At 46.0% G+C, this 17,621-nt stretch overlaps 1 protein-coding gene across 5 annotated transcripts in view; it reads right to left on the bottom strand.

Moving 5' to 3' along the window:
- The window catches only part of NHSL2 (NHS like 2), a 187,411-nt gene that overhangs the window by 95,492 nt on the left and 74,298 nt on the right, over positions 1 to 17,621 (bottom strand). Inside the window, exon 1 of one of the 5 annotated variants that reach the window (XM_088795203.1) lies at positions 5,561 to 5,653. The exons of the other annotated variants lie outside the window; for them this stretch is intronic. The gene's annotated coding sequence lies outside the window, so the exon portion shown is untranslated. Of the gene's footprint in view, positions 1 to 5,560; positions 5,654 to 17,621 lie in introns of those variants that run through there. 5 annotated transcript variants of the gene reach the window in all.

Here is a 17,621-nt window from a genome sequence, read left to right as displayed (position 1 = left end):
AAATGGCACTGAAGGGATTGACATCCACAGGCAAACAAACAAACAAAAACAAACAAACAAACAAAACCTTGACCTAAGCCTCACAACTTACAAAAGAATTAACTCAAAATGGATGATTTAAACATACACATGGAGTTAACGTTGAAAGGATAAACCATAAAAGAAAAAATTGATAACTTGAATCTCATCAAAATTATTTTATTGTTCTGCAGAGTGGGAGAAAGTACTTGCAAACCATGTAGCCAATAAATAACTAGTATCTAGAATGCATAAAGCAGTGTAAAAAGTCAACAGTAAAAAACCAAACAATCCAATCAGAAAATGGGCAAAAGCCATGAACAGACAAAGCACTGAAGAGGATATACAGATGGCAAATAAACGCATGAAAAAATATTCAACATCATTAGCCATTAGGAAAATGTTAAGTTCAAACCACAGTGTGACACCATCCCTACCAGAATGGCTAAAATTAAAAAAAAAAAAAAAAAAGTAACCACACCAAATGCTGGTGAGGATGCAGAGAAACTGGGTCCTTCACACACTGCTGGTGGGAATGTGAGATGGCACGGCCATTCTGGAAAACAGTTTGGCAAATTACTTCAAAAGCTAAACTTGCAACTACCATATGACCCAGCAATTGTACTCTTGGACGTTTGTGCCAAAGAAATGAAAATGTCTGTCCTCATAAAAACCTGTTACATGATTGTTCATAGCAGCTTTAATCACAATAGCCCCAAAGTGGAAACAACCCAGATGTCTTTCTACAGGTGAAAGGTTAAATGAACTGGTACATTGATACCATAGACGACTACTCAGCAATAAAAAGGAGTAAACTGTTGATAGAAGCAACAACTTGCAAAGACTTCAAGAAAATTATACTGAATGAAAAAAGCCCGTCTTGAAAGGTTATATATGATATGAATTCCTTTTTAGAACATTCTGGAAAGAAAATCACATAGGTGGAGAAGAGAGTTTTGGTTGCCGGGAGTTAACAATGGGGGAAGTGGGTAATGGTGTGAATAACAGGAGGCAGCACCAGGGGACTCTTGTGGTGATCGAACAGTTCTGCATCTTGATTGTGGGAATGGTTACACAAATCCACAGGTGATAAAATTACACACACACACACACACACACACACACACACACACACACACAGAGAGCGCATGGGGAAACTGGCTGAAGGGTCAAAGGACCCCCTATACACTTTTTGCAACTTCCTATAAATGTATAATTATTTAAAAATAAAAGTTTAAAAAAGTGGAGTTGGGGTATTTACTTGATGTATTTATTTCCTGAGATGTCAGAGGTGGACTTTTTCGGGAGAGGGCATAAATCAGTATATTGGAAAGTGGGGAAGGGAGGAAAACCAACATTTGCTGAGAACCAGCTGTGGGCAGACAATTCACATACATGAGTGTATTTAGTTCTCAAGGCAACCCTGACAAGGTTGGCATTTTACTCTCATTTCACAGATTAAGAAAATGAGTCTCAGAGGCTCAGAGCTTGTCCAAGTTAGTAGTTAATAATTCCTAATTGAAGCTAATAATTAGTAAATGCTCATATATGCTAAGTGCTATACATGAATTATCTCATTTAATACTCAAAATGATGATATAGGGCAGGTACTACTATCACTCCTATTTTACAGATGAGGAACCTGAGGCTCAGAGTTGTTAAGTGACTTGCCCAAGATCACACAGCATGGAAGAGGTGGAATCAAATCCAAGACAGTCATATATGAGTCTGATGCACTTTTCCTCAACCTCAAGGTACTTCCAAGGTAAAGTGGGCTAAGAAATGCATTTCAGACTCCAAGGCAGAAGTGAATCCTCTTTGGGGCCCTCAATAATTCCATGTAGTCTCCTACTGCAGCCTCTAGAACCCTTTATTGCGTATATACCTGCGTATGTCTGCCTTTTCCTCCAAGCATTAAATTATGCAAGCTCCTTGAGAGACAGAGCCATGGTTTACTCACGTTTGTGACCTGAGACCTTGCCATGAGATAGTGACACAACTGACATTTGGTGCATGGACAATGGAAGTTACAGATTACTTGAAATCCCGCCAACACTTCTCTCCTCAGTAAAGGGACTGGACCTGGGACTATTGGAGAGCCTGCCTTTACCTGCACCCCACCAGGCTGGGCTGGAACCCATTGTTAAATTTTCAGAATTTTGCAAGTCAGCTGGTAAACTGTTCATAGGCTGAAATGAGCCATGGCAGGCATATTCACGCCACAAACATTGGCAAATGATCCAAAGCAGGGAACGCCTACACACACCAGCACTGGCTGTTAAACATTTACCAGCACATCACCATAAACATTTGGTGACAGCACTTTGGTGCATGTAAATAAAGGATCTCCAAGTGAAAGGGGCAAAAGTGAGTCTTCTGGGTTGTGGAGAATGTTCTAAATGTTGATCTGCATGGTGGTTACACACAGATGTGCACAAAAGTAAAAATTTGTGTAGCTGCACATTCCCAACTAGTCCGCTTGACGCGATATACTCTATGTACGTTTTCCTCCCTGAACAACCTCCCCAGCTGTGATCCTGAGGGGCCCCTGCAAGAGACCCCAACTTATCAAGATGCACGACGCACCCCAGCCACATTGATCTGCCTCACAGATGACACAGCCTGGTTCAGTGCATTATCTATTGCTCAGGAGAGGGCAAGGATGGTGCAAACAGCTGTGGCATCAGGAATGTGAGTCGCTTCGCGTCTTCTATTTGTCAGGGCTGCTGTCATCTCACCTACGTTATTCCAGGCTCTGTGGATGAGGATGGTGGTGTTTGCTGACAGGCAGCCAGCGTGACTCACTACTCGGCGGATTATTTTTCTGATGAAGTGGAGAGATGGATGGATACTTTCCCATACTTGGGCAGACGCCTTGTTCCCTTGGATCTTTTTACTGAAATTACTCAGCTTTACATTTAAGGGGCGGTTTTCTCCACTTTAAAAAGATGGTGCACAAAACCTGCTCCCCGCAGACAATCAGACTTGGAGAGAAAATGGAGGGGAAACTAAGCAGCTCTCAAAACTGCACTCATGAAGGAGAGGAAACAGCCTTTCCTGAGCTTCTGCCGTGAAGTGGCTCCAGATGGGAAGGCCACGCCCCGTGTTTTATCCCCAGGACGTGGCTGGCAGTTAACCTTCCTGACACAATCCCCTGCTTTCCCTGCCTCCTTCTCCCCAGCCACCCAACTGAACAACTTACTTGGGACAACTGCTTTCTTCTCTGAAAGGGTGACAGTGCCTTGCAGGCAGAGCCCATGGTCCAAGAAGTGGGCGCAGCATGTCAGAGGGCAGGGCCTCTGTGCTGCAGCAGGAGGTCCAGCTGTGTGATAGCCCTTCCTGGGTACCAGGGGCAGCCACGGTGGGATTTGAAGGGTGGACAAAGATAACTTTGCAGAGTGTCACTGTGGGGACAGAGCCCAGAGAGCAGTTTCCAGGCTCTCGGCCTCACATAGAAAGGTGCTGGCTCAGGTAGTAAATGGCCATTAACTGTGATTGGATGGCCATCAGCTGTGGCTAGTTGGCCGTCAGCTGTAACCAGTGAGCCATTGGCCACTAATATAACTGCCATGGCTACGCTAGCAGAAAATGGGGGCTAGCAAGAAGATGGTGGCTGAGCCTGCAAGCACGGATTGCAGTTAGTGGGTCGGTTCGTTGACAGAAAAGTGGACAGCAGGTTGTGGATAGTATGGTTCCTGCTTCCTGTGTCTCCAACCCAGCCACCAGTGAGAATATAGTGGTATGACTGCCCTATCTATGGCTCCGTGGGTGTTCCTTTTTGTGGTTCCTCACCATGTCCTGCCTTCTTATGTGGGGAGCGGGACCAGAGACCCCGCCTGACACCCTGCATGACAGTCACCGTCATAAGCCTCAGAAAATCACAGTCTATTCCCCATCTCCCTTCCAAGCTCAGAAATAAGCCCTCAGATAAGGGCAGTGCAAGCCCAAGAGTGCAATGTGGACAGATATTGCTATGAGGCTTTGTTTTTAAGTAGGGTGGTGGTAGCTCCTGGCAGTTCCGCTCAGCCCCTCTCATCTCCGCCCCCAGCAGCGTGAGCAGGCCCTGGCATTGCTCTCACTGCTCTTTCACTGGATTCATTGGGCCCTTGAGCAACCTGCCAGTTGTTAGTCCAGTCCTGAATCCCAAGCCTTCTTGGGGAAGGTTACACTTCACCAGGCTTCTTCTCCTAGGGACTACTTCCTATATAGTGTGTGCGTGCACACACACACACACACACACACACACTCAAGCCAGTCTGTAACATGCCTAAGCCTTCCACACCCAAAAGACCACCCAAGAACCAATATTCCTAGATGGCTGAGATCCCAGCATGCCTCCTGCCCAGATTATGACAACTTGCTTAAGTCACAAAGAACAACGTCCTCACATGCTCTTGGCAAATGAAACTAATGCTTGGCTCACATATGAGGCTGAAGGCCCAGTCAGGGGCCCAGTTCTACCCCTAATTTTCTAAAGAAGGCTTGGACCACTCCTTCTGTCTGGGAGGAGGTAGGCTGAACTTCTGTGTCCCTGCTGCTTCCTGACTGGCAAAATCCTTCCCACTAGTTGAGGTCATGTTTGGGGCCGAGGCCCAAGTCTGTTTCAAGAGGGACTGTTGTCAGGTGAGACGTCCCACTGTAGTGCCAACAACGTCAGCACTTATCTTGCCCTCATCAGGTCACCTGAGTGCACTAGAAGCTGGTGCCTTGTCCCCTGTCAAATGGGCCAGGATGTGGGTGTGCGAAGGCAGGAATAGAGACCTAGAGAAGGAGGTCAAGTGGGAGCTCAGCTGACATATTGGGTTGCAGTGGTTGCCAATAGGCATTTAACAGATGTTCATTGAATAAATACATAAATAAATGCACAGATGAATCCAAAAATATACGGGGAAAGCATTCTTGAGCTCACAGAACTCTCTGTCATCAGCCCAGTTTGCCTTCTCTACCTCTGTGCTTCCCCCTTCCAGCTAAGCAGCATTAAGTCCTTTCCTCTGAAGTGTAAACTGAAGTCCTTAAAAACTAACAGCCTTGCTTTTAGTCACCCCACGAAGTGAAAATAAGCCCGAGAGGCCCTTGCATGACTCCTGGCCCACCGCACATGCAACTTGTGCAGCCTGAACCCCATTCGCCTCATCTGAGAGGTTACATGCCACCAGGGTGTCATGGACAGGCAGTCAGATGGCTGGGGCTGGACCTGTTCCCGTGTGCCTTTCTCCTGGGGTTGCCAGCACCCCTCTGGCGTCAGTTCTTCCAGTAGTAGCAGTGAAGCCCACACTCTACACTCCCACCCATCAGGGGTTGGGTAGGCAACTCCCAGGGAGGGAGGCTGGCTGCCCGGACCAGGCCTCTCTCTGAGCCCTGAGACTCCTGAACACAGACCCCTGGTGCAGTCACCGAGATGAAAGCCCACCCGTCTTCCTGCCTCAGTTAGCAACATTCGTAGAGGTCCTGGGGGTGCCCCTCCCACCTCCCACCAGGTCCACATTGGACACTTCGCAGATCTTCCTGACAGGCCAAAGGTTAAAATGTCCAGACCACGTACCTAATCATTCCAGCAACTTGCCCCACAGTCCTCCAGATGTGCTCGGGAGCTGGAGGAGGGCCAAGGTGAGAGGACAAGGCTCCGTAACCTCCTGGCCGAGTTAACTGACTTTCCAGACTAAGGCTGGAGGAGGGACGAGCAAAGGAGAGAAAGGAAAGGAGGCAGGACCAAAGCTAACCCCTTCTTTTTTCTTCCTAAACTCAATCCAGATTTGCCTTCTGAGGGCTGCCTGAAACTGATCCCTGTAGCTCTGACTCGTCCTTTCTTAAAGACATAGTCTCCACTTTGGGGTGGGGGTGGGGTGGGGAATCTCACCTGGCTAAAATGTCCCGAAACAAAAGGTGGGGGAAGGCAACACAAGCACCAGACCCCAAGTGCACTACCCCTCCACTCTCCATCCAGACTCAGACCCGGAGGTTTGTTCGAGATGCCCACAAAGCAGCCAGCTCCAGACGTCTGCTTGGGGCTTGACAGATCCTGTTAGAGTCACGGTGCCATGGTGGAGTGTGGGTCAGTTTCCTGGGATCGGTAGGTTAGGGGCCAAAGCTGAAGTCTGGAGGTGGCTGTGGGAAAAGGAGCACTGGACCAGGAGTACTGCTTCTAACATCGCGCCCTGTGTCAGTGTCAGCAAGTCTCGTTTCTTGATAGTGAAACGATAATCATCGCAGCCCTGCCGAGCCCCCAGCTTGCTGCATTCTCCTGTCACAGCAGAAGCCTGCAGACTTGGGGACCTGGTGTCTGACCCCCCAGTGTGCTGTCTGGCCCCGGCCACCAGATATTCCCCTGGATCAGAGTTGGGACGTTCTGCTGGGTTGGGAAGGGGAAGAATCTGGTGTAAGCCATTTTGTGTATGTGCCAGAGGCGGAGGAGTAGACAGTATTCCCTGCTCCTGACAAGGCGCTAACGACCTGGCAGGATCTGCCATTCAAGGGTGAGGGCGCAGGAAGAGGCTGTGAGCACACCCTCATCGTCCCCTTGCCCCCATATTTCCCAGTTCCCTCTGTGGGAAAAGCAGCTAAGCCATCAGCCTGACAGGGCCGGGAGCCCGTCTGTGGCCCTGGTGGCCCCTCCTCAGTTGTGTCCGCATGAGAATGTCCTGAGGCTCTTCAGGGGGAAAACCCAATTCCGTTAGTCTGCGGTGGGCACTGCCGCTGTAAAAACCAACCCCGCGCGTGTTCCAGTCACAGGTGCAAAGTACAGATTGTGGGCTTCCCACACCGCATCAGGGAATCAGGATAAGGGTGGCCAGATAGCACATATGGGGACGGACGAAGGCGTTCCGTACCCCAGGTCTGGACATGCACTGGGGCTCAAAAACTGCTGTCACCTAGTGTGCATTCAGGTGTCCTTTGTCCTAAGAGGGTCATTGGTATTTGAGGGAACTGCTTTGAGGGCTGGCACTCATCTTCCAACAAAGACACACACCTGGTCACTTACTTAACAGAGACTGAAGACGTGGCTCCCCCCATCACTAGCCCTGGTGTCCTCATGAATCAAGTGGGACAATCACAGCACACTCCCTGAGTCGAGGGGCTGCATTAAGAGCACATGGGCAGGGGCCGGCCCGGTGGCTCAGGCGGTTAGAGCTCCGTGCTCCTGACTCCGAAGGCTGCCGGTTCGATTCCCACATGGGCCAGTGGGCTCTCAACCACAAGGTTGCCAGTTCAATTCCTCGAGTCCTGCAAGGGATGGTGGGCTCTGCCCCCTGCAACTAAGATTGAACACGGCACCTTGAGCTGAGCTGCCTCCCGGATGGCTCAGTTGTTGGTTGGAGCGTGGGCTCTCAACCACAAGGTTGCTGGTTCAACTCCCGCAAGGGATGGTGGGCTGTGCCCCCTGCAACTAGCAACGGCAACTGGACCTGGAGCTGAGCTGTGCCCTCCACAACTAAGACTGAAAGAACAACAACTTGAAGCTGAACGGAACCCTCCACGACTAGGATTGAAAGGACAACAATTTGACCATTGTTCCCCAATAAAGTCCTGTTAAAAAAAAAAAAAAAAAAAAAAAAAAAAAAAAAAAAAAGAGCACATGGGCAAAGCAGCTGGCACAGAGCTCCCCAAGTCTGCAGTGCGCCCTCTATCCGAAGAGCACCCTAGAGCATGGTGTGGACCCCACCAGCTTTGGCAGTCTGGTGCTGCCTATGGACGTTTTCTTGGAAAAAAGTGCTTTTAAATGCATTAAATAAATTACCCAACATTACAAAGGAAACTGATTACTGTATACTGAGACGCAATTTACAATCTAGTCATGCGTGCTTGTTGATGAACACATTCAATATAATAAGATCTAGCAGTGGGTCTAATGACTACCATAATTTTGAGGTAGTGATGAGTATAAATGATTTTTTGACATACCTTCAACAATTGTAATGTGATATGAAAAGCTGTAATTCTACTGGTGACAGTCAGAGACACTGCTAATAGCACTGGGGCTTATTGCTCTGGACACAGGTCTCCTGCGCCTCCACTCATTAGCTGTGTGATGTGGGTCAACCTACTTAGCCTCTCTGTGCCTGTCTCCTCATCTGTAACATGGGGTTTACAGTGAGTTCATGAGCACATGTCAAGTGCTTAGATCCAGATGAGGACATAGAAGAGGCTCTTTACAGTTAGCTCTTACTGTTCTCTGCAAATGGGCTTCTATAGATCAGGGTGCAGAGTTCATTTATTCAAACTCCAGGGCAAAGCCCTATTTCCAGCTAATGTCCCCTCCTATGCAAAGATGATGCAACACCATACATAATGCCGTGACATTTCTATGCTTTGGGGACCTGGGATCTTTAAATGTCTCCTTTAAAACACTGCCAAGGCCAGGTCTTCTGAGGCCAAGAAACACGCTCCTTTTCAGGGACTGGCCACCACTGGGCATCACCTCTCAGGAGAGTCCCCAAGGCCTCTCCCTACAGCTCCACTCATGACTCACCCGCTGGTCCCCCTACCCAGATGCTCAAGGCACTGCAAGCGTTAAGGGCTGTGCCGTGGCCCTGGGCTTCCCATTTACGAGTCTAACAAGCTAAAGGGCAATTTGGAAGACTGAAGCACTCCTTAACTTCTTGCAGTTGTCATGGGTCAGGGAGAGGGGTTGGGATGATCAAAGCCATCCCTTCACTGTGCAGATGTGACAACTGCTGAGACCCAGAAAGAGGCAAGGACTGGACTAAGGACACACGGCAGTTTGCTGGCAGTGCTGGGCTTGGGACCCAAGATTCCTGTCAGTCAGTCCTCCTGAGTTGGAGCAAAATCTTCAGCTTCTTTCACCGGTCTTGCTTCTTCCCCACCGTGTGGTGGATTGACAGTTCCTGTCAGTTCCATTTCCTCCTAAATATACCACCGATGCGTCAGCCCCTCTCCAGGCCTTTCCCTCTCCACTCCTCGGCCACCTCCCAGCCTGCTCTGCTTCTTGAGCCTTCCTACTCTGGACTTCTCTTCCTGCCACACTGCCAAGAATGTAAAGAGCTCAGAGGAAGCTTCCAGTTCATGGGCCCAAGCTCACACATACCACGCTGCTCCACATCCTGCCGTGTCAGAGAGGAAGAAACTGAGGCTGTGCCAAGGTCTGAGAGTGAGCAAGAGGGAGAGCTGGCGCTGAAACCCAGGTCAAAGGGTCGTGGAATCTGAGTTCTACAAAGAAATTTAGTTCAGTGCTATTCCCATTACATCACCCACCACTTAGAATTATACCCTCCAATCCTATTGTTTCAGGTAACAACTGGAAATATTGTTTTTGTCAAGACCATAATTGCTATTTCCCCTTCTCTGCACACATTTTGAAAAAAAGCAGACAATACTCCATCTCCTACTCCCACTTCTCCCCAAGGCCCCTAATCTTTATCTGTTCTAGGCATGGGCAGGCCCTGTCTGTTCACCAACCATTTTCACAAATATTTCCACTGGCCTGGGACCAAAATCAGCTTGCCAATCTTGTTATTGAACTTCTCTGTTACCTTGGATCTCCTTAAATATATTGCCTCCCCTTTGCTACCCTAGCATTTGGTATCAGGCCTGGTGGCATAGAATGGACATTCAGTCTTTGCGAAATGAATGAATGAATGAATGAATGAATGAATGAATGAAGATGCTGGTGTTGCAAGGGATAAAGAGAGGAATAAGACACAGAGAGGCCTGCCCTCCAGGAGTTTAGAGTTTACTTAGGAAGACAACATATACAAAGTAATAAGAACATGAAAATAGAGAACTAGGCCACCATGTTTGACTTTCCCTGCAGGCCAAGCAGGGGCCTGGGGTACTGTAACCAGACTGGAATGCAAAAGTAGTTGGGTGCAAGGGCATAGCAGGTCAGGTCCTAGAAACAGGTCTAGGATCAAAGAGGGCAGTTGGGAAAACCAGAGATGGTTTCCAGGACCCAGAGACACCAAGGTAGAAAAACCAGGTTCAGAGTGGAGAAGAAAGAGTCTGGAAGTATTTCTTCAAGACCTGGGGTGTAGCTGCGGACTCTTATTAATAAACTGGAGGGGAAAGAGACTAGAGACAGGAAGGCAGGTGATAGATGAGAAGTATCAGAGTGAGAACAGAAACAGTGAGAAAGGAAAGACAGAGCATCACCACTGAAATGGGAAGGTCAGTGGAGCGGGGGGGGGGTGTAGCCTTAAGTCTTCTCACTTCTCAACTTCATGTAGTCACTCACCAAACATTTATTCAACACCCAAGACATAGCCCTCAATTGTGTGCATGTGTATGTCTGCACATTCCAACCTCTAGGGAACACTCGGGGCCTCTCCTGCCCTTTCACCTTCAGGCAGGGAGGAAAAGGGAGGGCAAAAGAGGCTTTTAGATCTTTGCTGCTCAAAGTGTGGTCTGTGGACCAGCAACATCACTATTACTTAGGAGCTTGTTACAAAGTGAAGAGTATCAGGTTCCACCCCAGACCTTCTGAAATCGAATCTAAACTTTGCCTTATAAACTTTAATATACAAACCATCATCTAGAGATCCATGATGCTGGCCCATGGATCACACGTTGAATAATAGCACAGAAATGGGACACAGAAAGGGTCCAGTGTGCTGGGGACGGAGCTCTTATAGGAGGAGGCAGGGAAACTTAGTAAGCTAGGGTTATGGGTTTATTTGTGGGGACTCCCTTCAGGCAGGTAGGGAAGCAAGTTCCCAAGCAGCCCCTCCCCATGCCCCCCCAAAAGTTGCTCAGCACTGTCTCTGGTCTGGACCCAAGGAGGCCTGGTGGCCCCCAAGTAATCTAGCCTAATTCTAGCCTAACTCCATGCGGGACGAGGAGGCCACATAGTGGTTTGGGTCCAGAATCCTGTCTCAGAATGAAAAATCCTCTGAGCAGTATGTTTTTTGAGGACGTAGCATGATAGCCTGCAGCTGGCTCCAGAACCAGAGTTTTGGGGTCCTAGCCAACATCTCTTCCCATCAGAGACACCACTAATGGACGGTAAGAGAAAACTGCCCCCAGCTCATGCTTTCGTTGGGGACTTAAGACTCATGCGATAGACATGTGACAACGTGGTTATATGAGCTCACGTGTGTGTCTTTTTTAACGAACTACATCGAGTAGTGAAAGTACGGGTGGTTTTTGTTTTCTTCTTTGTACTTTTCTGTTTTGCCCACAATTAAGCTCTGTTAGTTTAACAATCTGTAATTAACAAAACCTTTATTTCAAAAACCAAATTAATATAAAGAAAAATCATGGCAACATACAAATACGTGCTGACTTTCGTGGTGCATAATTAATTATATGGGGATTCAACGGAGATTTCCAAGGTCAAAGAGAGCAAGGGGTTGGAAAGAGGTGCCTAAGATCACCAAGCCTTTATTCTGAAGACGGGCTGAGTCAAAAGTCAGAACCTGAAGCTCTTGTACCGCAAAGTTGTCCCACACTGGTCAGGCCCTAACCTGGGTAACTGGATTCATTTCTAGAACTGAAGACTCTTAGAAGTAGAATCTAAGAGATTAAAGGGCCATCCTCGTCCTCTTCTTCTTACAGGAGGGGATTGAAGCACAGAGAGGTGTGGACACTGGGCTCTGTACCTTGAGGTCCTTCTCTCTGCCTGGCTCGTCTCCCCTTCCCCCAGCCCTGTATGCCTAGCTAATACCCCCTTTTCCTCAACACTTGGTTCAAATCTCACTGCTCTTGTGGGTTAGGTGCCCTCTGTGCTAATGAAACACTCAGTGCATTCCTCTATCATTCATTTGACAAATTGCTGAGTACCTACTGTGTGCCAGGCACTGTTCTAGGTACCTGGAACACAACAGTGACCAAAAATCCCTTCTCTGGAGTGGTGACTAAATCATAGCATTTATTCAGTGAGCACATATTTACAGATCACAATCACCTATATGGGGCACCCTGTGTGACGCATAAGCTGTTTGAATGTTGGGGTAATTGTCTGTTCACAGCTTTGGCCTCCTCCCTTTCCCTACTGTCAGTGCCTTGTGGAGACAGTAAATGTTTTGTTAATGAATGAATAATGACATGGCCAAGGTTACACAGCAACCTTGAGATGGAGCTGGCACTGAAACCCTGGTCCCTTAATAACCAAACGCTTCGTCGTACAGTCAGCCAAAATCTCTGTTACCTGCATCACCTCAGCTGGGAAGGTAAGAAGGGAGTAGATTAAGGGCTGGGTCCCTAGGCAGATCTACCTTGGAAAGCGGCCACCCACCCTACCAGGGACAGTCTGGGGGGAGTTGGGAAGTCTCGAGCTTTCCACATCACTGCTCAAAAGCTTTGAACGAACAAGAGGCACTTCACTAGAGTCCATTACTCTGCACGGGGACTGGTCATTTGGAGGTGCATATCACTTCTGTGTTAAAAACAAAGCCACCACCGGACTGCAGACATATTTCCCACCCAGCCCAGCTCTGGGCCCCGCATCTTTTCCTCCCACCCAGACGTAGCGCCGTCTTTGGCAGCGGGAGCAGTTGCACTGCAGCGCCCTCTGCCGGGCGCGGGACAGGTACTCGGGCGGGGCCTGTTCCGGAGACGCTGACCGACCGTGACTCATCCCGTGGCTGCGCCCGCACCAGCCGCCCCCGCAGCCTCGCGGGGTGACGCAACAAGACGGGGGACCTGCTCTGTGTGCGGAAAGCAGCCCCCGGGTGGGCCACCGACGGGCATCAGTCCCGGCTGTACTGCTCCGCCAACCTTGACCTCAGCAGGCAGAACCCCCGGAAGCTTCGGGCGCTGGAAGCCCGGTTCACCTCTACTCTCATTGAGTCTTTTTTTAAAATGAGACTTTTAAAAAGCCTCCTTTTTTTTTTTTTTTTAAGGAGGGCGCAGCTCACAGTGGCCCATGCAGGGAATCCAACCGGCAACCTTGGTGTTATTAGCACTACGCTCTAACCAATGAGCTAACCAGCCACCCTTCATTGAGTCTGTACCAGTAACCTCAAGTAGGGGTCATTTTGTGATATGGCCTTAAGAGTGAGAAACAGGAGATGAGAGAAAGGTGAAGCGAGGGCCAGGGTCAAGCAGCTAAGAAGCAGAGGAGGGACTAGATTAACCAGTTATAGCTGACTCCAAAGTTCAAACAGCATCCAGCTGCACTGTGCTTGGACCTGCAGCGCGCGTCCGCGCACATACATACACACACACAAAGGGAAGGTTGGACCACATCACAGAGGACATTTACCACTTTGGAAATAAAACAAAAGCTATAAATGACATTTAAAGAGAAAACCAGATGGGTGTTTGACTTGATTCCGCAAAGATGCTTTAACACACAGCCGAGGACATGATCAAAGCTTTGAGTTAGGAAGAGGCACCAAGGTCATGGAAATGGGGGGAAGAAAAGGCACAGCTCCAAGAGACGCTGAGGTTGGAAAAGACAATGACAGATCGGATTTTTAAAAGTGGGGTAACTAAAATCTACATAGCACTCTGTACTTTCTTTATTAGAGTGACGTTTTGTTGGCCTTGTTACATGCTAAGGTCCATAGATGGTGCTGGTGGCTCAGGCCTCGTTCCTGCCTTGGAGACCATGACCTTGTAGGGGAAGAATACAAATATCTGGGGACAGTGTCCATCCTGTTGGCTGGATGGGACATAGGTTTGGGCACCTAAACCAGTTACCACTTCCTCCCCTGAGAAAACTTGGGAGGGCTCCAGCTGAACTCTAAGGCAGCCTAATGTTACTGAATATCCCTCTGGGCCCAGATACCTGAGCACCTGAGTGGGTAGGTTGAGCTGCTCTGGCAGCCCCGAGGCAGTCTCCCACCCCCAGGCCACACATCAAGACCTGTGCAACTGGCTGTTGGTATCCACTGCCAGTTAGTAACAATGAATGAATACACCATGCAATGAATGAATACACCATCCTATACAAGGGTAAATTATCCAGGCATCAGCACCCCCACAAAGACAGAAACTCCACAGAACTGGGGAGTGTTATGTCAGCAGTGGACCCAAACGTAGGCAGATCCACCTCCAAACCCACATTGGTCTGTCCAGAACATCAGGCCCAATAGGCCCAGCTACCAACCTAGCCTGTCTTCCCCAAAGTGCCATAGATATACACAATGAATGAGAGCACCCTTCTGGGAATGGGTGGCCCTGTAGTTCCTCAGGACCCCACCCCATAGACGCCAGCATGGAATAGGTGGGCACTCATAATTTCTGGTACTTCCCATCCCCCAACATGCCTACGTGCAGTCGTCCTGGGCTCTCCCAGATACAAAACCCCGACATTACCACGTGCTGCTTCTCTATTTCACCCAGTCCTCGCTCCCGTCCTTGAAGCCAGAGTTTGATGTTTTTTGTTGTGTTGTTGCTTCTTTCAGATCAGGAAAAAGAGCTGCCCCCAACTTTGGAAGTACCACTGAACAACAGACTTAGTTCAGAGCCCAGCCCATGTTTCTAATAAATACCCTTAGAGCCCGAAGCACAGGCTTTCACAAATACACAGAAACAAACGTGTCTGTGTTTACGGGGACAGGGCTTGTGTGGTTTCTTTAGACCCTAAACATCTTTCATGGCAGCCACCAGTGTTCTTCGTGAAATGAGGAAAAATTGTGTGGAGAAAAGGAGAGATGTCAATTCTCCCTAAATTAATGTATAAACTCATTGCAATCCCAATCAAATCTCCACAGGAATTTTTTTTAACTAAAATTTATTGGGGTGACAATTGTTAGTAAAACTACATAGATTTCAGGTGTACAATTCTGTATTACATCATCTATAAATCCCATTGTGTGTTCACCACCCAGAGTCAGTTCTCCTTCCATCACCATATATTTCATCCCCCTTACCCTCCTGTACCACCCCCCTCCCCCCTTACCCTCTGGTAACCACTACACTATTGTCTGTTCCATAGGAATTTTTCGCAGAATCTGACAAACTCATTTGAACATCCATATGAAAGAGAAAGGATATATACAAGAAAATCTAAAACAATGTTTTGGGGAAAAGGACAATAAAGAATGATTTATTATACACGGTATCAAATATATAATAATTAATAGGGTGTGGTATTGGCACAGAAATAGACAAGTAAATAGTGAAAGAGAACAGAGAGCCCCCAAACCAGCTCATGCAAAGATATTAAATAAATAATACGCGTCATTTACAAGGCAATGCTGAAAATATGGGCTATTTAATAGTGTTAGAACAATTGGCTTTCCATTTGGAAAAAAACTAAATTAGATCCCTATCTTATACTACACGCATGCATGTGCGTGCGCACACACACACGCACACTCCAGATAGCTCAAACAACTAAATTTATATATATATATATATATATATATATATATATATATATATATATATATATATATATATATATATAATGAGAAGTATGCAGGTATGTATATTTGTGACTTTGGTGTAGAGAAATCCTTTTTACACAACACAAAAGCCATCAAGGAATGGTTGATAAATTTGAATCTACATCAAAAAAATTTCTTAGCTAAAAGACACCATAAATAAAGTTAAAAGACATATGATAGGGTAAGGGGGATCGAATATATGGTGATGGAAGGAGAACTGACTCTGGGTGGTGAACACACAATGGGATATATAGATGATGTAATACAGAATTGTACACCTGAAATCTATGTAATTTTACTAACAATTCTCACCCCAATAAATTTAATTAAAAAAAAAAAAAAGACATATGATAAACTGGAAGAAATATATTATTTTCAACATATATTAGATAAAAACTAATTAATATATATAATTTGTGTAGGTCAATAAAAAAGGGAAAAACTCAAAAGAAATATGGCAAAATATATGGTCGGTCAATTCAGAAGAAGAGTTACAAATGGCCAATAGACATTTGAAAAAATGCTCAATCTCTAGAAATAAAAGACGGGCAAATGAATACAACCATCAGATACCATCTTTCACCCATCACACTGGTAATTAAAAGTTTGATTGCATCAAGTATTGGCATGGAGGTGAGCAACACTGCTACTCTCATACACTGCTGGGTGGAGTACAGCCATTTCAGGTAAGAATTTGGCAGCATCTATTAGTATGTAAAATACACATCCCCTATTACACATTAACTCCACTTCTTAGCATCTATGCTAAAGAAACTCTTGCACATGTATAAATGTTTATTGAAATGTCAGCCAGCAAATTTTAGAAACAACCTGTGTTCCTCAAATAGGTAAATAGTTAAATAAACTCTCGTAAAAGCTATACTCTACATAATTATGTAATATTTAAAGGAATAATTAGGACTTCTGCTTCTAGGAAGATGGAGTAGATATACTTTCCCCTATTCCTGTCACTCAGTAAAACTAAAACAATAACTACAACTAAAACCACTGAACATTATAAATAAAACAAACACAAAAAGATTCTGAAAGGTGGAGAAAAGAGGTATGCTAGCAAGAGACCTCAGGACTCAAGGAATGACATGGTGCTAAGTTCCCTGGATTTCTGTTTTGCCTCGTATATCCCAGAGTCAAAGCTCAAAAAGCTTGCAACCTGGAAACACTAACAGGTGCGAGACAAAAAACAAAAACAAAACAGCCCGTCTCTCTAACCAAAGGACCAGAAAAGGAGGTAAGACAGAAAATTTTAGACAATAACTGCTCTACTCCAGCCAAATACCACAGGAATAAAAAATGTGTCCTCGTCCCCAACCCCACCTACAAAGGAAGGGTTGAAAACGTAGATTTCCACCCTTGCTAAAGTGTAACCAGGTGCCCCAAACCTCCCCACTAGGGTGGTGTCAGAGAAGGCTGAGTGGGGAACTGGTATAGACCTATTAGACAGAAAATCAGCAAGGATATAGAAGAACTCAACAACACTCTCAACCAACAGGATCGAATTTAATATTTATAGAACACTCCATCCAACAACAGAAGAATTGATGTTCTTTTCAAGTACTCACGGAACATTGACCAAGATAGCCCATATCCTGTGCCATAAAACAAACCTCAACATATTAAAAACAATTGAAAAACATTAAAAACATAAAATTGACTAAATCTGTGACCACAATGGAATCAAACTAGAAATCAATAATAATAGAATGATAAGAGGAAAATACCTAAACACTTAAAAAATAAACAGTACTTCTAAAACATCCATGGGTCAAAGATGAAATCTCAAGAGAAATTTTTTTTTTTAGAAATTTAAAAAATACGCTGAACTGAATGAAAATTAAAATATAACAGCAAATTTTGTGGGATGTAACTAAAGCAAACAAATTTGTGGGAAGCAATTTTAAAGGGAAATTTATAGCATAAAATGTTTATACTGGAAAAAAGGTCCAATTAGTAATTTAAGTTCCTACTTTAAGAAACTAGAAAAAGAATAATAAAGCTAAAATAAAATAAATAATAAATAAAATAAAGCCAAAGCAAACAGAGAAAGGAAATTAAAATAAGAACAGAAATATATAATATTGAAAAGGAAAACAATTAGAGAAAATCAATGAAACAAAAAGCTGGTTCTTTGAAAACATCAGTAAAATTATCAAACTCTGGTAAGACTTACAAAGGAAAAACCACAAATTACTAATACCAGGAACAAAACAAGTATCACTACAGACCCTTCAGACATCAAAAGGATAATAAGGGAATCCTAAGAACAACTCTGCACACTCTGAGAATTTTAGTGAA

Source organism: Rhinolophus sinicus, chromosome 18, assembly GCF_057876585.1.
Source record: "Rhinolophus sinicus isolate RSI-liver-muscle chromosome 18, RSI-T2T, whole genome shotgun sequence".
NCBI lineage: Eukaryota > Metazoa > Chordata > Mammalia > Chiroptera > Rhinolophidae > Rhinolophus > Rhinolophus sinicus.
This window is presented reverse-complemented; position numbering and strand designations above follow the sequence as displayed.